General features: G+C 41.0%; 2 pseudogenes; both read left to right on the top strand.

Moving 5' to 3' along the window:
- Nucleotides 1–2,859: 2,859 nt before the first annotated feature.
- Nucleotides 2,860–3,822, top strand: LOC129036159 (PRELI domain containing protein 3B-like; annotated as a pseudogene).
- Nucleotides 3,823–8,237: 4,415 nt separating this feature from the next.
- LOC129036802 (peptidyl-prolyl cis-trans isomerase A-like) lies at nucleotides 8,238–8,750 on the top strand (annotated as a pseudogene).
- Nucleotides 8,751–25,209: the final 16,459 nt, after the last annotated feature.

The following is a 25,209-nucleotide window of genomic DNA, read 5'->3' as shown; positions in this document are numbered from 1 at the left end:
AAATCTGTGAATGCCAACTCAATACTAGTGTTCCCTGCCTCTTCTGTTTGGTACACTGGGGTCTTTTGTTGTGAGAATTGTGTTATCTCCCAACAGTGGATATATTCTGTCCTTTTCTTCCTCCCAAGTGAACTGTGCTGAGAAGCAGTTATTCATAAGGCCTCTCAGAAGATGGTTTCATGAGATCAAACAACCATTAGTGTTCACAGCAGTTTCCAATTTGTGGAGTCGGTGTTCACACAAGTAGTAGGGGATTCTCTTTGAGAGAATTATAAAAATGTTTTAAGACAAATGTTTTACAAACTCTTTGGAAGTTTGCCTTACAGTTAAACTTTATTGGTTTAATAATAAAGTCACCTCTGGTCATGCTTGATACCAAGCTTGGACAACTAGGAAGCACAGCATTGAATATGCTCATCCCTGCCCCTCTCCTTTGTCTTCTCACTGCCACTTCCTAAGGACAGCACTCTTGAATAAAGCAATCTCACAGGAGTGTTTATTTCAGTAATGTTTTTTGGGGGAAGCCAGCCCATTAAAACATACCTTTCTGCTCACCTTATGTACTTCACTGTTTTGCCCTGCTGTTGGAATCCTCAAAAATTCACTCTGTATTAACATTTACTTCAGAGTACCTTCAAAAATGGAATGACTCAGGCCAATCTTGACTCTCGATATGCTGCAAATGAGACATGTTCCCTACATTTAAACAGTCTTTGACTGAGTGGGACAACTACATAGAAAGAAAGTCCTTTTTAAATACCAACAAGTTTAAGTATTTATACCACCTTTTCATGCGTCATTCTAGCACCCCCTCTTCAATTTTTTGATCATCCAATATCTTTCCCAAACCACAGGGCCAAATCATAAACTATATGTTAACATTCTGAATCCAGTAATATACTTTAAAAAATGCATCATAATCTAATGGAGTTTATCAGGAACTCAACTTTGGTTTGGCATTTGAAAATCAATCTCTATTATTCTCCACATTAACAGCAGAAAAAATATATGATAATCTCAGTAGATACAAAAAATCTTGTAAAAAATTCAACCCTGCTTCATTAAGATGAAAGTCATCTTAGCAAATTAGAAATTGCAAATTCGCTTAATTTGATAAAGCATATCTATATGAGATGTACATCTAACATCTCATCAAATTGTGAAATACTGAAAACTGCCAATAACTGGACCCATTCTCTCACACCCTGACCCACCCTATTGCAGCCTGATCCAATAGAAACCCAAGGAATTTCAATAGTGCCTTCTGGAATGATAAACTTTTCACCACAACCCTATCATGGTTTAAAGCAATTAACAAGGTAATAAGTGTTAATCCCCACATGGTTGGATTCTGGTATCCGACTTACTGTACAATACAGAATGTTATAAAAACCCACAGTCAGGGATGAACTGAACCATTTGCTCTTTTCCTAGACTAGCTACTTGGCCGGACCTGGTCAAGCTTTGGGAGGCTGAGGCAATGGAGTTCCATCCATCAACCTTGGAAGAGCTGTCTTGGAGGCAGGCAGGTCCAGAGCCCCACATGCCATGGGACCTGAACCGAGAGCAAGTCTGGGCCTGGGCACTGGATAACTTCCCCGTGCTGAGCCGCCACTCCTGCCAATGCCATCGGCTCTGTGGGAGCTCTGCTGTGAGCTGGCTGCTGCACTGCGCCTCCACCGGGCACGGAGCCCTTCCCGGAGATGACAGGGGCCAAAAACGCCCTCGAGATTCCCATGTCCAGGAGTCAATGGCTGAAACCACAAACGGGCTCCAGTCCCCTCAAGAAGACGCAGATGCTACCGACGGTGAGGTCCAAAGCGGCCTGAAGCTGCCTGGAGATGCCAGCGCCTGCGGAGGTGGAAGTACACACCCCCAGGGCGCCCTCTGCAGTTCAGGCCGCCCCCGGAAGCTGCTGAAAACCTAGGGTTCCATCAGGAAGGAACCCGGAAAGGAGAGGAACCCCAGCCTTTCTGCAGGCCTGCGACACGTCCTGCTTAACTGCTGCCCTGGAAAGAGCCCAAGGCACTCCAGTGGGTGCCCTCATGGCGTCGCTGCGGACTTTTACACTGGAACTGTGCCTTGCACGCATAAGAGCCTTGAGGCCTCTGCTGTAGAGATCATTCTTTAATTTGTTCTTCCTCTCCTGAACGTCCTAAACATTTTTAATTTAGAAAAACTCTCTTCATGGAATGAATAATATGCAATGTGCTAAGGAACTCTTCTTTTAGATCTACTTAAAATTATGATGGTTCTTTTATTGAAATTGTACACATTGTTTAAAGCCTTTTCCTTATTTTCCACCTGTGAAATCAAGACTGGTAAATCAAGATTGGTATAGATGGGCCCAAAGCTGACAGAAAGGGGACAGGGATCCAACTCAGAGCTTTTTTTCCTTCTTCTTTTTCCTTTTTTTTTCTCTTTTGAGGTGGGGGGGTCTCACTTTTTTGCCCAGGCTGGCATGCAATGGTACGATCTTGCTTTAGTCTAAATCCCAGGGGGCCTTTCAGGAGCTGTGGATACTAACAAGGTGGGAGGGGACAGCTGGGTGGATCACTTGCTGGAGTTTCGAAGCTGACTGTGACCTCCCAGATGAAGGCAGGAAACAGACATTAATAATGTCCTTTAACTCGAGCTCCCCAACCTTTTTGGCACCAGGGATTGGTTGCGTGGAAGGCAATTTTTCCATGGATGGGTGGTCAGGGTTAGGGGGATGTTTTATGATGAAACTGTTCCACCTGAGATCTTCAGGCATTAGATTCTCATGAGGAGCATGCAAGGTAGATCCCTTGTAGGTCCAGTTTTTATGATGAAACTGTTCCACCTGAGATCTTCAGGCATTAGATTCTCATGAGGAGCATGCAAGGTAGATCTCTTGTAGGTCCAGTTCACATTAAGGTTGGTGTTCCTATGAGAATCTAATGCCATAGTTGATCTGACAGGAGGCAGAGCCCAGGCAGTAATGCTTTCTTGCCTGCTGCTCACCTCCTCCTGTGTGGCCTGGTTCCTATTAGTCCACAGGCTGGTACTAGTCTGTTTCTGGGAGATTGGGACCCCTGCTTTAAATTGTTTATAAGTTACATCGTATAATAATAAGTGGTGAAGGAGGAGTTTGGGATGTCCTTCATGTGGGGTTGATGGCACACAGTGAAGCTGGCTGGGGTGCTGGGAGTCAGGTGGGGCAGGTGTAGCCTCTGTCTCATTTATCCTGCACTGCCTCGACATCTTTCAGGCTGCCTGCTCCATCATAATCTGGACTTCAGAGCTATGACTTTGACCACTCATAGGAAACTGTTACAACAATTGGAATGCACAAATGCCCAAACCCTATGAACTTGAGCATGGCTGGGGTTGGTGTACTGAATAGACATAGATCCCTCTGGAGAGTTGCACAGCCACAGACTTCTCCACCAAGAGTATGAACTGCCTTCCATTGTGAAGTCTCTTATTGGTACAGCAAGAACCAAAATGTGTTAGAATATTCTGTAGTTAATCCTATAGAGAAAACAATGGAACTTAAATCTACTAATATTTCATTTACAAATATGGTTTTAGTAGATGAGAGATATACACAAACCACATCATCAGGACACAGGAAAAAACTATTTTGACTCAAGAAGCTGTAATCACTGAAAGGAAGCAGCCTCAGCAGATACTTTGAAAAAACCGATGGCAAGAACAGTATCTTCAAATGCTAATAAAGGCTGAGAAGCACTGGAATGGGTCATACATAAATTACATGTTAAGATTGAAGAATTGACAGCTTCCAAAAGAGGAAGCATAAGAATTCTGATGGTGGCTGCAGAATTTGTAGAGAATTGATAATGAATGTGTGCAGACAATATCAAGTACCTCGGGTCTCTCCAAGTTATATTTATTTTAAAAATATAACTATATTTTAAATACAATTATTAAAAAACAGGCAGATATAAGACTATGCAATTTTAGATAAGAGAAATAGTTGCAAGACATCTAAATAAAAGGGATATTCTGAAATTCGTGTTGTTTGCAATGACTAATTTTGAACATTCTAATATTTATGTGAAAATTTAACAATTTATTCGAAAGAAATTCTTTGAAAGAACTTTCAATTTCTTTGAAAGAAACTAGATGTTGGCATTAAGTCAGGGTACATGTGTGGGATCGTTGTTTAGGTGAACATGTGTCATGGGGGTTTGTCGTATGCAGTATTTCATCACTGTATTAGTCCATTTTCATACTGCTAGGAGAAATACTGGGTCATTTATAAAGAAAAAGAGGCTTAATGGACTCACAGTTCCATATGATTGGAGGGGCCTCACAATCATGGCGGAAGGGAAAGGAGGAGCAAAGGCACGTCTTACATAGCAGCATGCAACAGAGCATGTGCAGGGGAACTGCACTTTCAAAGACCATCAGATCTCATGAGACTTATTCAATATCATGAGAACAGCATGGGAAAAATGGCCCCATGGTTCTATTATTTCCCACTTGGTCCCTCCCAATACACAAGGGGATTATGGGAGCTACAATTCAAGATGAGATTTGGGTGGGGACACAGCCAAACCATATCAATCACTCAAGTATGGAGCCTATTACCCATTAGTTGTTTCTCCTGCCTCTCTCTCTGTTTACCATCCACCCTCTGATAGGCCCCAGTGTCCGTTTTTCCCCTCTATATGTTCATGTGTTCTCATCATCCAGCTCCCACTTATAAGTGGGAACAAAATTAACTTTTTTTAAATTGTGAACTTCCTTGAAACTGTGCCCTCTGTGATGGAGATCATTCTTTATTTAGTGCTTCCTCTCCAAAGTGCCTTAAAGGTTTCACAATTATAAAAACTATCTTTATGCAATCAAGAATATGCTAAGGAGCTTTACTTTTAGGTTAACTCAGAATTCGTAGTTATTTATACATGACAACTGAAGCCTATTCCTTATTCCCAACTTGTGGAATTGATTTGGGTTGGGTGGAGTCAAGATTAGAAGTACATATGGGTGGGTAGGAGCATGAAAAGGTCTGTGATACAGGTCAGAATTGGAGGCTGAACTCCAGGGTGCCTTTGTATAGCTGTGGATATCAACAGAGTGGGAAGGGGCAGTGGACCACTGTGCTGGAGTTCTCTTGAAACTGACCATGCCCTCCCTGGTGACAGAAAAGAACAGTCATCAATAAAATCTCCTTGAATGGCATGCAGTTTACATTAACAGGGTACAGGTGGAAATTAAATTTAGGGGGATATGAGGAAGACCCCCACAGCCCTGTGCCTTTTGAATTGATAGCCATGAGGTTCCAGGGTACCAGCTTCAGGTCAGACAATTCCAGGAAGTTGTAGAATCTTGCCAGTGTGAAGTCTGCCCACCTCAAGGATCCACATTAATTGTACTTTAAGATCCAGCAAAACTGAAGGCTCATGGGTATGGTCAGTTTGCCCAGGGAGGCTATGCTCTCACAGTCTCCACCCATCTCAAGACCGGCAGCATCTGACACTCACTTCTTTCTGTAGGTGACCCAGGAGAAAGATTTATGCACCACCATAGCTTCAGCTTCTAGCCATGCACATCAAAATCTCTGGACTTAGATACAAAGGCATACAGGAGAAACCACACTTTGGGTTTTGAAATTGTACTGTCATGCAGATGTTAGAAATCAAGACCCAGAAACTAGGGGTTGGCATTAACTTTGTGCCGCTCTGAAGACATTTTTCTTTCCTATAGTGACAGTTCTAAATTTCAACGTAGACAAGCTTAGGTGCCACAATGTAATTCTGAAGTCTCACAATCTGCTTTTCCTCCTCTCCCTCTCCTCACTGATTGTCTAACTATAAAGAAAGCCACAGAGTTTGCCTTCAAAATAAAAACATGGAAAACAGTATGGTGTCCCCTCAAAAATTAAAAATAGAATATTACACAATCTAGCAAATCTGTTTCTGGGTATACATCCCAAATGTTTGAAAGTGGTGATTCAAAAAGGTATTTATACACCCATGTTTGTGGCAGTATTATTATTATTATTATTATTATTGAGACGGAGTCTCACTCTGTCACCCAGGCTGGAGTGCAATGGCTCCATCTCGGCTCACTGCAAGCCCCGCCTCCAGGGTTCACACCATTCTCCTGCCTCAGCCTCCCGAGTAGCTGGGACTACAGGCGCCCGCCACCAAGTCCGGCTAATTTTTTGTATTTTTAGTAGAGACGGGGTTTCACCGTATTAGCCAGGAAGGTCTCGATCTCCTGACCTCGTGATCCTCCCGCCTCGGCCTCTCAAAGTATTGGGATTACAGGCGTGAGCCACCGCGCCCAGCTCATCTATACCAATCTTGATTTACCAGCTCAAAATCAACTCCACAGGTGGAGGATAAGGGAAAAGCTTTAATCAAAGTGTACAGTTTCAATGGAGGAACCATAGCAATTTTGAGTAGATCTAAAAGAACAGTTCCTAAGCATATTACATATCATTCATTCCATGAAGAGAGTTTTTCTAAATGAAAAATGTTTAGGACATTCAGGAGAGGAAGAACAAATTAAAGAATGATCTCCACAGCAGAGACCTCAAGGCTCTTAGGCGTGCAGGGCGCAGTTCCAGTGCAAATGTCCACAGGGACGGCAAGAGGGTCCCCACTGGGGTGCCTCGGGCTCCTTCCAGAACAGCAGTTGAAGAGGGTCCTACTGCAGGCCTGCAGCAAGGCTGGGGTTCCTCTCCTTTCCGAGTTCCTTCCTGATAGAATCGGATTTTCAGCAGCTTCCGGGGGCGACCTGAACTGCAGAGGGCTCCCTGGGCGTGTGTACTTCCACCTCTGCAGGCGCTGGCATCTCCCGGCTGGTTCAGGCCGCTTTGGACCCCACCGTCGGTAGCATCTGCGTCTTCTTGAGGTGACTGGAGCCCGTTTGTGGTTTCACCATTGACTCCTGGACATGGGAATCTCGAGGGCGTTTTTGGCCCCTCTTATCTCCGGGAAGGGCTCTGTGCCCCGTGCGGGTGCCGTGCAGCAGCCAGCTCGCAGCAGAGCTCCCGCAGAGCTGATGGCATTGGCAGGAGTGGCGGCTCAGCACAAGGAAGTTATCCAGTGCCCTGGCTCAGGCTTGCTCTGGGTTCAGGTCCCATGGCATGTGGGGCTCTGGCCCTGCCTGCCTCCAAGACAGCTCTTCCAAGGTTGATGGATGGAACTCCATAGCTTCAGCCTCCCAAGGCTTGACCGGCTCAGTCACACAGCTAGTCCAGGAAAAGAGCAAATGGCTCAGTTCATCCCTGATTGTGGGTTTTTGTACCATTCTGTCTTGTACAGGAAGTCGGATACCAAAATCCAATCGTGGGGATTAACACTTACTTACCTTGCTAATTGCTTCAGGCGGTAATAGGATTATGGTGAAAATTTTATCATTCTGGAAGGCACTATTGAAACTCCTTGGGTTTTTATTGGGTGAGGTGGTAAGAGCGCGGGGCAGGGGGTGAGAGAATGGGTCCAGTTATTGGGAGTTTTCCTATTTCAATAAGAAATTGTCAGTTTTCAATATTTTAATATTTTACGATTTGGTGAGATGTTATGTGTACATCTCTTATAGATATGATGTATCAAATTAGGGAATTCACTGTTTCTAATTTGCTAAGATGATGTTTACATTAATAATACACAGGGTTGAATTAAAAAAAATTTTTGGTATCTACTGAGATTATCATATATTTTTTCTGCTGTTAACGTGAGGAATAATATTGATTGATTTTCAAATGCCCAACCAATGTTGAGTTCCTGACAAACACTATTAGATTATAATACATTTTAAAAAAAGTACTGGATTCAGAATACTATGTCATTTATGATTTTGCTCTGTGATTGGGAGAGATATTGACTGATCAAAAAATTGAGGAGGAGCACTAGAGTGATGCATGAAATGGGATTATTAATATTTAAACTTGTCAATATTTAAAAGGTCTTTCCTGTGGCTGTCCTACCCAGTCAAAGACTTTTCAGATACAGGGAACATGTCTCATTTGGAGCATTTCAAAAGGCAAGATTGGCCTAAGTCATTCTATTTTTGAAGGCACCCTGAAGCAAATTTTAACCCAGAATGAATTGTTGAGGATTCCTCCTGCAGGGTAAGAACAATGAGGCACATGAAGTAAGCAGAGAGGCATATTTAATGGCCTGGCTTCCCAAGGAAACATTACTGAAGTAGACACCCAGGTGAGATTGTTTTATTCAAAAGTGCATTTCAAGAGTGAAATGGGCTTTGCAGACGCCGCCACTGCCAGAAGCCCTGTACTATCAGACATGGTCAACCCCACCGTGTTCTTTGACCCTGACATCTCTGTCGATGGCGAGCCCCTGGGCCGCATCTCCTTTGAGCTGTTTGCAGACAAGGTTCCAAAGACAGCAGAAAACTTTCGTGTTCTGAGCAGTGGAGAGAAATGATTTGGTTATAAGGGTTCCTGCTTTCACAGAATTATTCCAGGGTTTATGTGTCAGGGTGGTGACTGCACACACCATAATGGCACTGGTGGCAAGTCCATCTATGGGGAGAAATTTGATGATGAGAACTTCATCCTAAAGCATACAGGTCCTGGCATCCTGTCCATGGCAAATGCTGGACCCAACACAAATGGTTCCCAGATTTTCATCTGCACTGCCAAGACTGAGTGGTTGGATGGCAAGCATGTGGTCTTTGGCAAGGTGAAAGAAGGCAGGAATATTGTGGAGGCCGTGGAGCACTTTGGATCCAGGAATGGCAAGACCAGCAAGAAGACCACCGTTTCTGACTGTGGACAATTCTAATAAGTTTGACTTGTGTTTTATCTTAACCATCAGACCATTCCTTCTGTAGCTCAGGAGAGGACCTCTCCATCCCATTTGCTTGCAGTATCCTATGATCTTTGTGCTCTCGCTGCAGTTCCCTTTGGGTTCCATGTTTTCCTTGTTCCCTTCCATGCCTAGCTGGATTGCAGAGTTGTTTATGATTATGAAACAAAAACTAAATAACAAACAAACAAAAAGGAGTGAAATGTCCAGTTCAACAACAGAAGACAAAACTGGTAAACTGAATAGAGGTGAAAAATTGAGTGACTTCTCCTTCCCAACCAGGCTTCCCCCAGAATCACCCTTTGGGTTTCCCTTCCACTCTCTTTTAATCCAAACACCACCCCCCCACTCTTACTTCCATAAATAAACATACCTCTCCCCCATAGGCCTGGGTTTAGTCTCTTCTCTAGTACTACTGTAAAAGTGAAACAGCAAAATAGCCAACAGCACTAACTCTACTTTTGTTTATGGGAACTTTACTCATTCTTGCATGCAGGCTAGGATAATTTCGGAGCACTGAAATAAAATGGTGAAACGCTGTCTCTACTAAAAATACAAAATAGTTGGGCGTGGTGGTGCACACCTGTAATCCCAGCTACTTGGGAGGCTGAGGCAGGAGAATCGCTTGAATCCAGGAGGTGGAGGTTGCAGTGAGCCAAGATCATGCCACTGTAATCCAGCCTGGGCGACAAAGCAAGACTCTGTCTCAAAAAAAAAGAAAAAACAAACAAACAAAAAATACAACAACAACAACAACAACAAAAAACACATCCCACCATACCCACTGACCTCACTTTAAATGTATGGTCACCAGCTTCAAGTCCTCATCTTACCTTATTTGACCTCTCAGCAGCATTTGACCTAGTTGATTAACCTCCTTGACGTTTTCACTTGGTTGAAAATATGCATACCAGTTTTTTCCCACTTTTTAAAATTTGCCCTTCTCTGCTGCTTCCTCCATATAGCTGAAAATAGACTGGAAACAAATTAAATATGTGAAAATCCATAATGATACCACAAAATAACTCATTGTACACATGGAAAGTTTTTAGAACACAAAAGAATTATTGGGAAACTGGTAAATAAAAGAAAACATTAAATATTTATCCTGATTTTCTTGCACAACTATATTTCAAGATAAACAAATAGTTGATAAGAAAATTTCCCTCCTTTTATAAGAAGTCTATCTAATAAAGGAATGAGAAAATCATAATATCACCGTTTGTAATCCCCAATGAAGTAATGAATCTAGATAATGTCCTTCAATGGCTCCTGAAATCATCAGGTGATAATCTGATGGGGAACTTTATAATAAATGGATTGGGCTGACACTTTTAAAACCACTAAGTGGAGACAACCGGACAATAAAATGATACAATATGAGTCTCCGGCTCAATCTAAAAAGTATTATTGCCAAAAAAGTTCAGACTTCAATTTGATCTAGCTTCACTTGTAACTACCAGCCAAGAGAATTACACCCTGGGGATGTAATTAATCAAACCTAGAATGTCAAACTTACCACAGAATTTCTTTAACAAATACATTTTAAGGAAAAAGTGGAGGGGAGACTATTATAGATTTTTTAAAAAGAGAGAGAGAGAGAGGGAGGCCAGGTGCATTGAATGCCTGTAATCATAACACTTTGGGAGGTTGAGGCAGGAGAATTTTTCTGAGGCTAGGAGTTTGAGACCACCCTGGGCAACAGAGCAAGTCCCTGTTTCTATAAGAAATATATTAAAAAAAATTAGCCAGGTGTGGTGGCATGCACCTGTAGTCTAAGCCACACAGGGGAGTGATGCAGGAGGGTTGCTGGAACCCAGGAGGGTTGCTGGAACCCAGGAGTCCAAGGCTGCAGTGAACTATGATGGCACCACTACATTCCAGTTTGAGTGACAGAGCAAGACTCTGTCTAAATATATATCTATCTGTTTACACACACATATGTACATATCTATAGATATAGATATGTGTGTATATATATATATAGAGAGAGACCGTTTTAGGCAGGTTCTCTAGAAAGTAGAGGCTGAAGCTAGGATTAAGATGCCAGTGACTCATTTGGGTTGTGCACACTCAGGTCAGTTATTGGAAAGGAGGGAAGGAGGTGAGGGAAGGGAAGATGCTAAGCAGTGTGATGTAATGGGTGCCATTGTGCTGCCTCTGCCTTCACAAGCCAAGAAGTCAGCAGGTGGCTACTTGGTGCAGGGCTTCTCCAGCTGGATTGTAAGGAAAAGCCATACCTTGGACGGCTCACTGAAGAAAAAAAGAAGTCGCTTATTTGCTTGGTCCTTGTTCTTCACTGGTCATATTTTACCCTCACAGGAGCTAACTCCTGCCCTTCTGAATTGTCACATTCAGTCTCCTGACCTTTCTGGACATCAGCTCCCATACTTGGTGGGGAAATGTTCCACCCAAGACCACAAGTAGCATTAAACCAAGAGGGAGAAAGAAAAGTTATTGAAAAGATGCATAAGTTTGCGTCTCAAAACAGTTCACCGCCTTTCCCACGCAGATCCTCTCATATACTACCTATATATCCAGCTCCCAAGTCACAATGTGGGATTCCTTTTTATCCCTTGGGAACGAAAATGTTCTCACTAGTTTCTTGTGAGGACAGGTTCAGGTCTAATTAATCACAGACTCTTCTTTAAGGCTGCTAATCATGATGTCCTAGAAGAGGAAGGCAAGACAGTAAAGCAAATACATCATTCCCAACCAACCTCTGTAGCTGGTCTCAAGGCAGTTAAATTGCTCCCCAATGGCGCCACTAGGTGGAGCCATAGGACCAGGTGGGAGTCCTTATCTTCTCAGTAAGGGTGGTGGATGCATAGCCAGAGGAAAACACGGGTTATGAGATAATTTGTACAGTAAAGCCTGAGAAAATATTTTCTTTCTTTCTTTATTTTTTTTTGTTTTGTTAAAGTGTTACGTGTATGTGGGACAGGAGTAGGGGGTGCGGGAGGATGGGCTGCCCATTTTTGACTCGTCTTGAAACAGTTTTCTTTCCCCTTGAATTTTAGTTTATCTAGTTCTCTTTGATTCTACAGGTCTCCAAATCCCCTAAAAATATGATAGTTTTAAATTTCCAGCTTTTCCCATACTTATAGTGAAACATTGGCTTACAGGACTTACTTCATTTTGCTTAGGAGAGTTCTCATATTAACTTGTCGGGCGCAGTGGCTTACACCTACAATACCAGCATGTTGGGAGGCTGAGGGGGGGCAGATTGCTTGAGGCCAGGAGTTCAAGACCAGCCTGGCCAACAGGGCGAAATCCCCTCTCTACGTCGTGGTGCACACCTGTAATCCCAGCTACTCGGGAGGCGAGCCAGAGGTTGCAGTGAGCCAGGATTGCACCAATACACTACAGCCTGGGCAACAGAGTAAGGCTCTGTCTCAAAAAAAAAAAAAAAAAAAGAGTTCTTATATTAACTTGTAACGTAGTCATATTTTCTCATTAAAACCATTACCCTGGACTGTATCATTCTTCAACTTTCCCATTTCTCCTGTATTTCATAACCATTATTATTACTATTATTTTTTGCAGAGTTGTCTATATTTGCCGTCTTCTTTTTTGCTTTCCCAGTCACATTTCTACCCATTGCAGTCCGGCTTATGCCCCCACAATTCCTCAAAAGTTTGTCTTCTTCAAATCACCAACATCTCTTCCTAATCACTACATCTAATGCATACTTTCAATCATTATCTCACCTGACTTCTCAACGGCACTGAAATTACTGCACACTCTTTCCTTCCTGAAAGTTCTTCTTTCCTCTGCATCTGTGATGTCACATTCTTCTGCTTTTCTTTCTATCCCACTTGCTATTCCTTGTCATTTGCTAGTCTCAGTTTCTGGGTCGAGTTCTTATATTCCAGCATTCTTCAGGATAATATCTTCAGTTCTTTTTATCCCTCACTGTTTGCAGGGTAACATATCATTTTTTTCCAGTAATTTTTTTGTTTGTTTTTACCCCATACATTTACTGCCATTTAATCTAGGACAGTACTATACAAAAGAACTTTGGAGGTAATAGAATTGTGGACTTAATGAGAATGGCAATCCCATAGGAGTCTTTCAAGGCGTTTCTGTCAGACTGCACCCAAGTAGTGTTTCAATCCACTGTTTATATACAGGTGGTGGCAGCTCAGTATGTGCTCAGAAGTTACATCAAATGTGCTCAGAATTATATTACATGTGCTCAGAAGTTACAAGCAAACAAAATCTCATCAAAGTTTGGATGTGAGGGTGCATCTGGTTATAGATTACAGAGGCATAATCATTAATCCCATTGTACATTATCTTTTTTACAGAAAAAGGCAAGGACCAGAATCATTGAACTTATCTTTTCTAAAAAATGCACTGATTCAGGCAAGAGATGTGGGAACCTGTGCTCTCCCCTTCTTACTGTTTTCAAGGCATTCTTTTGGAGGGCTGTGCTCAGTCACCAAGTCAGGGGCTCTGTGAAATTCTGCTGGCAAGGGATTATGTGAAATTCTGCTGGCAAGAAGAATGAGCAAACACAGCTTCTTACATTTACTATTTTGTCTCACAGAAACATTCTGTACTTGCATTGTGCAATACAGTAGTCCTTTACCACCAGGATAGTGAGCACTTGAAATATGATACTGTGACTAGGAATTAAATGTTTAATGTTGATAAATTTACATTTAAATAGCCACATATGGCTAGTGGCTACTGTATCACACAGCCACACAGCCCACATTTAGACCTGGAGGTATTCATTGTTTTATGGAAAGATATTATATTAGAAAAATCAGAAAAAATGCTTTGTGACATTTCATGTGGGAAATCAGGACACTGAGGAAGTCATAACCAGAAGGAAGATCTGGGCTAGATATTACAGAAGAGGCTGGAGTTCCCGCAGGGAGAGGCAGGAGCATGACGAGGAAGAGAGGTCATCCAGGCTGGGGTGAGACATCTGACTTAGTGTCAGGAGCCATGTCAGTGCCTCATAAAATCTAATCTCCATTCAGGTGAGCGCCACACCCTGTCTGTGCAAAGACACTATAACAACTGTCCTTTCTCTTGTGATTCTATTGACAGCAGCCAGCAACTCATCCGTGTGTATCCAGCAGCAGACACACCATTCTGTGCCCTCATAATTTGATACGTAACAATCTGACTTACCTTCATGTGGACAACATGAAACAGCATATGAAATGAATGCCAAAACTAAGCATCACTACTTAAAATATTTATGCAAATTTAAAATTTTAAACACAGATTTAATTTGTTTTTATTTATTGTCTGTGTTGACCTTTTTTTTTTCCCTCTCTCTGGTATGTTGCTGATTTTCCTGTGTTCTTTTCTTCACTTTGTTAAATCCTAGGATAAACTCAGACTGGGATATGCATGGTTCCTTTCTCACATTCCTTTTGCTACAGAGCTGTTCTGATGCTGGTCACCTGACTGTCTCTTCTACTTCTTGTTATTATCTGAAAATGGTATTTAAAAGCTTGGCTTTCAGCAACTATTCAGACAGGTTTAAACAACAGTCACTAGCAATCCCCAGGTGACATGTCAGTAATGGCTTCATATAGTCTGAAAATCAGAGAGAAGGTCAGTTTCTTTAAGGAGACTTGCTATCTGGAAGTTCACTTCTCTCTGGGATATACTTTCCAAGACCCTGCCTTTAACTGTCAGCCATCTTTCAGTCACCCATGCTCAGTTCACTCATTCACTTAGCAAATATTTATTGAACTCATACTAAGTGCTTGGCTTAGTTCTAGATGCTGGGCATATAGAATTTAGCAATGAACAATCTCCTTGTTTTCATGTAGGAGAGAGGAGAAAGAACAATAAACAAATACATATGTAATATACTGTTAGGAAAAGTACGAAGAAATGTAACAACATGTTAATAGGCTGGAGAGTAAGGAGATGGAGAGGGTGGTTATTTAAGATGAAGGAGTCATGGGAGGTCTCTCTGGGAAGGTGACAAGAGAGCGGACATTGGAAAGGTGGGAGAGTATGAGCCATATGAATGTCTAGGGAGAAGGGCATTTTGGACAGAGTGACAATCCAGCACAGAATGAGCTTGATCTGCTGTAGGAAAAGGAAAAAGGTCAATTTGGTTAAACTGGCAGAAGTGAGCCAGAAAATAAAAAGAGGTGAAACTGGAGAAATAGGCAAAAGCCAGTTATTTTAGACCTTATAGGACATGGTAAGGAGTTTGGGTTTCATTTAAAGTATTATGGGAAGCCGGTTATGGTGGCTCACTCTTGTAAACACAAAACTTTGGGAGGTCAAGGCAGGAGGACTGCTTGGACCTAGGAGTTGGAGGACAGCCTGGGCAATGCAGTGAGACTGCCATCTCTACAAAAAATAAAAAATTAGCCTGGCTTGATGTTGCACACTTGTAGTCCCAGCTACTCAGGTTGCTGAGGCAGGAGGACTGCTTGAGCCAGGAAGTTGAGTCTGCAGTAAGCTGTGATTATTCTACTGTACTCCATCCTGTGTGACAGAGCAAGACCCTATCTCAAAAACCAAAGCCAAAACAGCAACCAAAATCCAAAGTGTTATGTAGGACATTGAGGCAGGGGTGAGGCATTATCTGATTTACGTTTTAGGCAGATCATTCTAGTTGCTATCTGGAAACCTGACCACTTAAGAGTATAAAAGGAATCAGGGAGTCCAGGTGCAAGCCTACTGCAGGGATTTAGGTGAGCAACGATGGTTTCTCTGGTATAGATAGTAGCAGTAAAAGTGGTAAACAGTGGTGAAGTTTGAAATACATTTTGAAGGTGGAATAAATGGAAGTTTCTGATGAGTTGGATGTGTGGTGTAAAGAAAAGAGTAAAAATATCTCTTATGTCTTGAGTCTGAAAAACTAGGTGAATATTGGGGCCATTTATTGAAACAAGGAAGGGTGGAGAGGCTGACTAGGGTTCACCAAACATAGATGTCAAGTAGGCAGCTGGAGATTTAAGCCAATGTAAAGATGTAGGTTTGAGATTCAATATCTAGATGTATTTAAAGCCATGGAACTGAGTGAGACCACCCAAGGAGAGGGGAGTAGATAGACAAGAGTGTTGAAGACCGAGGTAAAATGTTGGAAGAAGGTGAAGGAGTCATCAATAGAGGTAGAATGGAGATGTCCAGTGAGATCTGAAGAATTTTCAAGGGAAAGGGGGTGATAACGTGCTACAATGATGGTTAATTTACCTATAACAGGTAAATTAAGATGGAGATCACTGGTGTCTGGACAAGGCCAAGTTCACGGGAGTGAGAGGGGTGAACACTCAATCAGTGTGTGCTGAAACCACAATGAGAGCCAAGGAAGTGAAGACAGTAAGAATAGACAACTCTATTTAGAGGTTTTTCTCTAAAGGGTTGCCAAGAAACAAAGCAGTAGTTGGAGGTGAATTAAGGGAGTCTAAGGAGGGATCTTTACTTGCTTATGAGAGATATTACAGAAATATTGTATGGTTCCCTTTTGAGAGCTGAGTTTTAAGGGCAAAGATACAGAACTTGGAGGGCAGAGCTTGCTCTCTGCTCCCTGCAGAAACACTCCAAGAGACTTTTGCCTGAGAACTTAGCTTGCATAGAAGGAATGGAGTCCAGCAGCTGGGGTCAGCATAGCCAACATTATTGGGCATTTTGGGATGATCTTCAGATCTGCATTTTGTCCTGAAGTTTCACATGAAGTTCTAATTGGGTAGCCCAATCATGTAGCCTTTGGTAAACCCACATGTGCTATTTTCCCCTGGTAACTGGTGAAAGTGAATGTAAATAGTGAGTTAGTATGGTTTGAGGACTATGGAGTGTAATAGGCCAGTGTGGTTGTGTTCTAGGTGAGAGTGCAAGACCAAAGGGCAAATCCACGTGCCCCCTTCTCAAGATGCGGATAACAAGGGAGAACCTATTGATGCTACTCTTTTTTTGTCTGCTGTTACCTTTTATTCCTTGTTTTTGAGAAGTTCTCAGGCTCTCTTCAACACCATCCCACCAGGAAAGTAAGTTAACATGAACTGACCTACCCTGATGTAAACAAAAAGAGTCAAACTCTGTAAAATATTTGAGGAGATTTATTTTGATTGAAATATGAGTGACAAATGGCCTGTGACACAGCCCTCAGGAGATACTGAGGACATGTGCCCAAGGTGGTCAAAGCACAGCCTAGTTGTATATATTTTGGGAAACATGAGACATCAATCAACCACATTTAAGATGTAAATTAGTTTGGTCCAGAAAGGCAGGACAACCTGAAGCAGGGGACCGTGAGGGGGAGAGGGGTTTCAGGTTATAGGTAGATTTAAAGTTTTTCTGATTGGCAATTGATTGAAATAGTTATTATCAATAAAAAGAAGTGTCTGGGTTATGATAAAGTGTTGTGGAGACCAAAGTTTTATCTTGCAGATGAAGCCTCCAGGTAGCAGGCTTCGGAGATAACAGATTATAAATGTTTCTCATCATACTTAAGATCTGTGTTGATATTAAACCCTGGCTGGGTTTTCCTGAATTCCAAAAGGGAAGAGGGTATGATGAGCCATGTCCGACCCCACTTCCCACCATGGCCTAAATCAGCTTTTCAGGTTAACTTTGGAGTGCCCTGGCCTAGAGGAGGGGTCCATTCAGATGGTTGGTGGTGGGGCGGCAGGGGGTGGGGCTTAGATTTTTAATTTTGATGTACAGGTTTTATACTTCTTCTCTTCTTTCCCCATTTTAAAACAGGTGGCTGAAATTTACCTCATGAATAAAAACTGGGAAATTGTCACATCAAAAATTGTAAATGTAGGGAGAGGTGGAGTAAAGTGTAGAGTTTTTTAATGCTATCAAAGTCAAGTTATCAGCTTATCACCATTATAAGATTTTTTTGTAAGCCTCATGGTGCTCATGGTAACCACAAAGCCAAAACCTATAGTAAGTAAAAAAGGATTTTTTTAAAAAGAAATCAAAACATATAAGCATAACACTGGAGGAAATTTCTTAATCACAAAGAAAGGCCAACAAGAGAAGAAAAAAACAAAGGTTCTACAAAACAACCAGAAAACTATTTAAAAAATGGCAATAGCAAATCCTTATCTATCAATAATTATCTTGAGTTTAAAAGAATTAAATTCTTCCATCAAAAGTCATAGAGTGGCTGAATGAATAAAAAAAAGACCCAGTCATATCCTGCCTACAAGAGACTCACTTCATCTGTAAGAATACAACACACAGACTGAAAGTGATATAAATGGAAACCAAGAGAAAGCAGGAATAGCTATACTTAGAACAGGTAAAATAAATTTTAAGTCAAAAAGTGTAAAATGAAACAAAGAAGGTCATTATGTAATGATAAGAGGTTAATTTAGCCAAAGGACATAACAAATGTAAATATATACATGCCCACACAAAAGCACCTAAATATATACAGCAAATAGTAATAGATCTGAAGGAAGAGACAGACTATAACACAATAATAGTAAGAGATTGCTATACTTAACTTTTAGCAATGGACAGATCATCCATATAGAAAAATCAATAAGGAAACATTAGCCTTAGATCATACCTTAGACCAAATGGACCTAACAGACATATACAGGACATTCCTTACAATAGCCGCAGAATACACATTCTTCTTAAGCACAAAAGGAACATTCTCCAGGATAGATAATATATAATCATATATATGCCACAAAATATATCTTAACAAATTTAAGAAGATTGAAATCATATCAAATATCTTTTTTAACAGAACGATATAAAACTAGAAATCAAGAGAAATTTTGGAAAACTCACAAACACATAGAAATATTCAATAAATGATCCAGTCTGTAATCCAGAACTACCGGGTCAAAGCTTCCAACTGTGAGGACTAAGAAGTTTTGTTTTAAAAATTTCTGATATGGCAAGTTCACTAATACGAAATCTAGCTAGAACTAGTGATAACGTTTGGTAGATTTTACCCCAAATTATTCTTTGTGAATAATTTTATTTATTCATTTTATATACAATTATGGGATAATATTGTATATTGTATTTGTATTCAGACAGAACCCCAAGTCCAATTAGCTTAAGCAAATAGAGAGTTTATTGGCTTATGACTGAGAAGTCTAAAGCTGGTTCTGACTTTAATAACTACTCAATCTAGGGTGTCTGATATCTTCACCATCTTTATTTGGGAGTTAAGGCCTTTCTTTTCCTTAACCAAGTTCTAGGAAGAAAAGGTCCAGGACTTGTTTTCATTAGCCTGTCTTTCATGATGTACCAAGGAAATGAGTTACCTTAATTTAATATAATTAACTTTTTTGACCTATGTGGGTTGGAGTCAAAGCACCACTTGAAACATGTGAGATGTTTTTCCCATAGGAAAGGGAAGTTCTATTAGCAGAAGAAGGAGGGGAAAGACATGTGCTGATCAGAAGAAAACAACAGATGTGATTAACACGCACTACATAGTTCTGCTTCCTGCTGTTTTCACTTAATGTTGTATACTCATCACTTTTTCATATCCTCAAAAATTCTTTGAAAATCTGATATTTTATTACCACACAATATTCTCCCTTATATGGACAGTCTATTGGTTATCAATTGCTGCAAAATAAATTACCCTCAACAGCGTAAAACAACAAAAAATTCATTATATCCTATAGTTTCTCAGTGTCAGGAATACCAGAGTGGCTTAGCTGGGTAGTTTTGGCCACGTTCTGTCATGAGTTTGCAGTCAAGCTGTCAGCTAGAGGGAAGATGTTGGTCAAAGGGCACACAATTTTGGTTATATAAGATAAATAAGTCCTAGAGACCTACTGTACAGCATACCACCTGTAGTTAAAGATAATGTATTGAATACCCAACTTTCTAAGAGCATAGATCCTAAGTGCTCTTATCACAAAATAAAATATAAAATAAAAGAGGCTCCTGCTTTTTGTCTTTCCACATTCTGCCCCAGGCCATCTCCCAGGCCCTGGGAACATCTTTGGCTTGTGCAAGAGCAGCTCAGAAGTGCCAGCGGTTAAAGCCCTTGAGACCAACCCTTGGGAGAACGGGGTTGGAGTACTTGCTCCGCCTTCCATCTTTAAGGTGAACCATTCAGAGAAAGTCTGTACACCACTCAGAAGTCTCAGCAGAATTGAATGTCCATTGCTGATGGCAGGGACCTCAGTAATGCATCCTTACATTAGCTCTCCCTGCTTCCTCATGTCCCTCTCCAAGCTCCCTTGATCTGGTTCCCTAGTAGATCTTTTTAAATAAACTGCTTGCTCCTAGTCCTTGTCTCAGGGTTTGAGTTCAAGGAAATACAAAACAAATCACCCTTTAAAAATGTTTTTAAAAATTACATGGCATCAATATTTCAAACAGTTATGTAGCAACCATCTTGTTGAACTAAACTCAAAGTCCCAGAAAAGGGAACAAGGATTCTTTACTGTCATACTAAGCAAATGTAATGGTGTGTACATACCCTGTCTTACTGTGTTTTTGAATTAGTTAAAAGCCATCTCCATGTTTCCTTTAGTAAACACATTGTAGCCAATTGCACAATAGATGCTAACAGAAAACATTACTTTTCAGATATGGAATGTTCTAAGCTATATATTTCAAAGATTTTAAGAGATTTTCCTTCAAGAAAATGAGAGTAATTAAAATCCTCCGTATTTGGCATCCTCTTTCCTGGGATGACGAAGACCTTCAGCTCTTGGCAGGTCAAGCCATTAAGGAAATCTGTGTGGCCATTTGAACAGGAAGGATTATACACTGATTACAGTTATCACTGGTCCAGAGGTAGAACATGCCAAAACTACTATTCAGGATAATTTTGAACTTGCTAATATGTCAATTTCAGTAAACAGAGTAACAAAGGACAGCCTGAAGTTTCCTGGGCTGGTGATGTGTGAGCCCCCATGATTCTGTGCAAATCCAATTGCTAGAGAAGTGGCTTCAAATCAACTCTAAATTACTTTGGGCATATGGGAGGAGGGGAAGGAAGATGGCTACTCCATTAGTCCTCTTTATCCTCAATTTTTATAAATTGTGTGTATACTTTATGCAGTTGAAATTTACACTACAAATTCTGACTAGATCAACATGCTATCATTGTTTACCATCACTATAAAATGGTGGAAGAGTAAGTCCATTTATTCATGCAGAGATGAAACAGTTTTAAATTTATATTTTAACCTCATTAAAATTCTCAACTTACAAAAATAACTACTAGCCAATCTATTAGCCCAGCTGTCTGTTAAAACACTTGTTTGTTTGGGAACTTAACTGAAAACACAATTCTCAAGGAAATTGGTAGAATTATAACTATAAGCTTACAGTGACTCAATATATATTTAAAAGGTTAAGGTAAAATATATAAGAAAATGCTAATATGTAAACACTGCAAGTATTTTAGTGAAGTAGAAAATACTTCTATCATATAAAGAACCAGTCTAATTTATGCTTAGATTTTTCACATATTGAATTTTGTGGTCAATGACAAATTACTTTTGTTTCTAAAATGAACGACATAATTTTAGCTAAAAGCATAGAAACTTGGGGATCTAGCAAGCATTTGCAGCATCATAGTGAGCGAATGAAGATATGCTTTTTAGAAAACACTATCTTAAAGAAACTTCTCAGACTTTTATTGCTACTTTCAAGGGCACCTTGAGTATCTGAAGACTCTAGATTAAGATCCACTGGTTTGGCTTGCAGATTCTTTCTCTTGGAAATCTGCCTAGGTCATATGGTGCAAATCAAGGCTAGGGCCCTGGTAACCTAAAATGATCACCCTCCCAATACCTGACTATCATAAAGATCACAAAACAGCCTCAGAGATGAGTTCATAGCAAAGTCCACTCTAGAGGCAATTCTCTTACAAGTGGATCCTGCAGGGCGATATGTTTGATTAGCATTTATAGACTGACGTTTCCCTTTGTGAGGTCAGAGTTGGACTGTCTGCTGCTCCTGCCTGTGCTGAGGCCTTATCATAAGCTTGGCAGTAGATCACCAGGAAGCTTTACTTTAAGTTCCAAGACAGAGAATTTTAGATTTTCTGCTTTCCAGACTACCCACCATCCCCATGGAAATGGAAATCCACCCCAAATCCCACCTAAACACACACACACACACACACGCACACACACACACACACATGCATGAGCAGAAAATAGACTTATTGATACAGTTTCCTGAGCACAGGCCTACAAAATGCTTTTTCGTTTTTGACATCTAATGATTTAAGATGTGGTTTATACCTAGAGAAGAGCTAAATACCAGGACAAACATTCTCTCCTTTTTCCTAGTCTTTTCTTCTTTCTCATTGAAAAAGCTAAATGCTGAATTCACAATTTTTATAGTGAAGCCAGCTTATCTTTTTTAGATCCTAACACTCAGACTTTTAAGTAGCTGGCTTTAGTTCTCAAAATAAAATTGGTAACTTTTTTCTCCTAACTTACCTTTTTAAAAAACACCCCAAAGGGAGTTCTTTTTGCATTTTGGGCAATTCACCTTAGGATTATAATAATTCAAAAAATGTGTGAATATGTATCTTGATCAACAGAATAGCATCTGGAATTCCAGCATGCAACCTGTCAGTGTAGCGGAGACATCTGGTTTCTGTGTAACCACAGTGTTTGTTTAGTTTTCTTAACTCTATGGTGGACAAAATGTCTGCTGCTATAATTTGATACTGTATGTAGTGAAAAATTTTCAGGGTTAGCTTTCTTCCTCGTCCCTTCCTTTTTTTGTCTCTATTTTATTTTTTTTAAGTTTAGAGTCATGGTATGAGGATTTCTAGGGATATTACTGATATGACTGCCCCAGCAAGAACACTCCCATCACAGAGATTCTGCTTTCATCCCAAGGACAACTCTGATGCCTTTCACTTTCTGTGCTCTTCCTACTGGCCTTGAGTCCTCAATGGTTAGAAGGTCACTTGCTTTGAAGAGAACTTGACAAAACAGCCAAGAGGGACTCAAAGGTTTGAGCTCTCTGTTTCCCTCTGGTCTTTGTCCCAGCCCCCTCCATATGCTCTTGAGTTTAGCAGGCCTCTGAATTACCAAAGACACAAAGCTAACCAATCTCCACTTTCTCCTCCTCAGAAGGGTCTTCTTTCTCAAGCCTTCTGGACACGTTAGCCCTTTGCAGCAATCTGAAGTTCAGTGACTGATCACAGCTTGCTTAATGACAATATTAAGCAACATTGAGCACCTGTGGTGTTGGAGGCACACACTAACTATGTTGCATGCTATCTCTTTTCATCCTCAAGGCAACTGATGTAGAGTATTATTTTAATTGGTGAACCATGAAGCTGAGGTTCTGTAAAGTTCGGTTGCTTGCCCAAGATCATTCAGCTATTAAAGCCTGGATTTGAGCCCAGGCATGTTCAATTTCAGTCTTGAAAGTTAGTTCACTATAGGATACTGCAAGAACGATCACTTTACCCAGGGACTGTAGTATAAGTACCCACATGCAGCATAATAAAGTAGAATAAAATTCTGTGTTCAGGTCTGGACTGTGCCATCGCTTAGGTGTGTAATGGGGGCAAGTCTCCTAAACTTTTAGAATACCAGTGACTGCTTTACAAGGTGAAGGTCAGTCACATCTAAGGCCCCTCACCACACCAAGGTCCTGGTATTTCCTGATTCTAGACAAAGGGAAGAAGGAGGAATTAAACCTGGGTTAGGGAAAGATTAAATCATGGAGAGAAGGGAGATCAGGATTTCCTGTAAACTTGGAGGTTTAGCCTGGACACTGCATATGTAGATGAATATATGTCTGAGGCAGAGTGTGGACAAGTCTGACTACATTGCCTAGGATAATTGCCTTTTTGACTTTAGTTGGTGGAGTGAGAGCTGCCTCTTTTTTCTGTAGTTGAGCCCCTGTTCTGAGCTCTTGTTACAAATGTCTCCAAAGCACTCATTCCCCATTTCCTTCTTCTTCTATCCTCTAATGCACCTGGCCTTTACCTGAGGTTCCTACAGGCTCTGTACCCCTCAAATGGGAGGCACAGATGCCTAGGGTGTAGGTTGGGGAGGAAGGAGGGTATGGCGCTCTGGACTTCACCCAGATGGATTCTTCTAGCCATCGAGAGCCAGCTCCTTCCATTATTTGGAGTTTCATAAACATGTGCTGAAGGAGTCCTCTTTTCTCACTTTTCCCAGCACTCCTGGCCTTGTCACCTGAACTTCCCCGGGACAGTGCAGGCAGCTTACCTGCCTCTAAGCCTTTCTGCACGCATGTAAACAACTCGCCTCAGTAAAACTTTTTCCTAAAGATGGTGTCACATGCTTATGGGTTGCTCTCTGAATGCTCAGATAATAAAAACTATCATTTGTTGAAGGTCTGTTAAAGTCTCAGACATTTTAGTAGCAGCCTTAGACAAGTTATCTAACTTTTTTTTTTATTCCTCACCACCCTCTTAGTCAGCTCTCATTATCCCATTTGCTTATAAGGAAATTGTTGCTCAGAGAGTTTAAATGAGCTTCACAAAGTTATTCAGCTAATAACAAGCAGAGTAAATGCAGTTTTCCTGCTTGAAATAAAAGCATTGCCCTTCCAAGACTATTTATCATGAACTTGCTTTCTTAGCTGAAAATGAAAGCACATGCGTTGATCAGATTCAGTGCACGTATGGTGTCCCCTAACAGAACACTTGAAGTCATGATCATCCTGGATGAACTGGGAGACACATTTACTGAACCACTATTTCACAATGGCCTCTTTTCTTATCTCATTCATGATCCCTATATGTAGTAGGTCTCAGCTCGCTGCTAGAAAGGAAGCAATACGACATTATGACAAATGGCGTCATACTGACCAGGCTGCTTTATCTGACTGTCTGGTTTTGTGTTTGTTGTGCTTTCTTTTCCTCTATGGTGTAAACAGTAAAAGACCTCAAATTATGGAAGGCTTCAAGAATTTTCCTGTTCTCCTTATCATTGTTTTTATGTTAAATTTGAGCACATGAGATTGCTAATTGGACAAACACTCTTTTCTTTTCCTTTTTCTTGAGCAAAGCACAAAAGTTCTGATTTTCCTATTTGCCTTACCTCATAGGTTGAAAGCCTACTTTTTGCTAATGTAATGCCATGTAATTGTCTGTTTATTTATTTCTCCCTTTCAATAATAGGTTTTTTAAAGGAAAGTTACCAACCCCAAAAGAACTTGTAATTGGTGGGGCTTCAGGCTGGGAAAGTTTTAGGATTCCTCTGAAGTCGCACAACAAGTGGGCATCCATGTGCTTTACGAGTGAGTAGTCTTCCAATTACCTTCTGTATTACAGAGGAGACAGGTGGCTCAGGCCTCCACAGGAATGACTTTGAAGCTTGCTAGTCTGGTCACCAAGGTTACTTTCCCTGAACTGACTCCTGGTTTTTGACCCCTCTGCAGACTGAGTCCTCTGCTTAATCAATTTCCTGTTTTCAGCTTGGGATCAAGCTCTAACCCCAGGGCTCTTCTTCCTCCTTCTTCTCTGTGGCCCCAGAAAGAGGAAGGCTGACTCCTC

Source organism: Pongo pygmaeus, chromosome 4 (assembly GCF_028885625.2).
Source record: "Pongo pygmaeus isolate AG05252 chromosome 4, NHGRI_mPonPyg2-v2.0_pri, whole genome shotgun sequence".
Classification (NCBI taxonomy): domain Eukaryota; kingdom Metazoa; phylum Chordata; class Mammalia; order Primates; family Hominidae; genus Pongo; species Pongo pygmaeus.
This window is presented reverse-complemented; position numbering and strand designations above follow the sequence as displayed.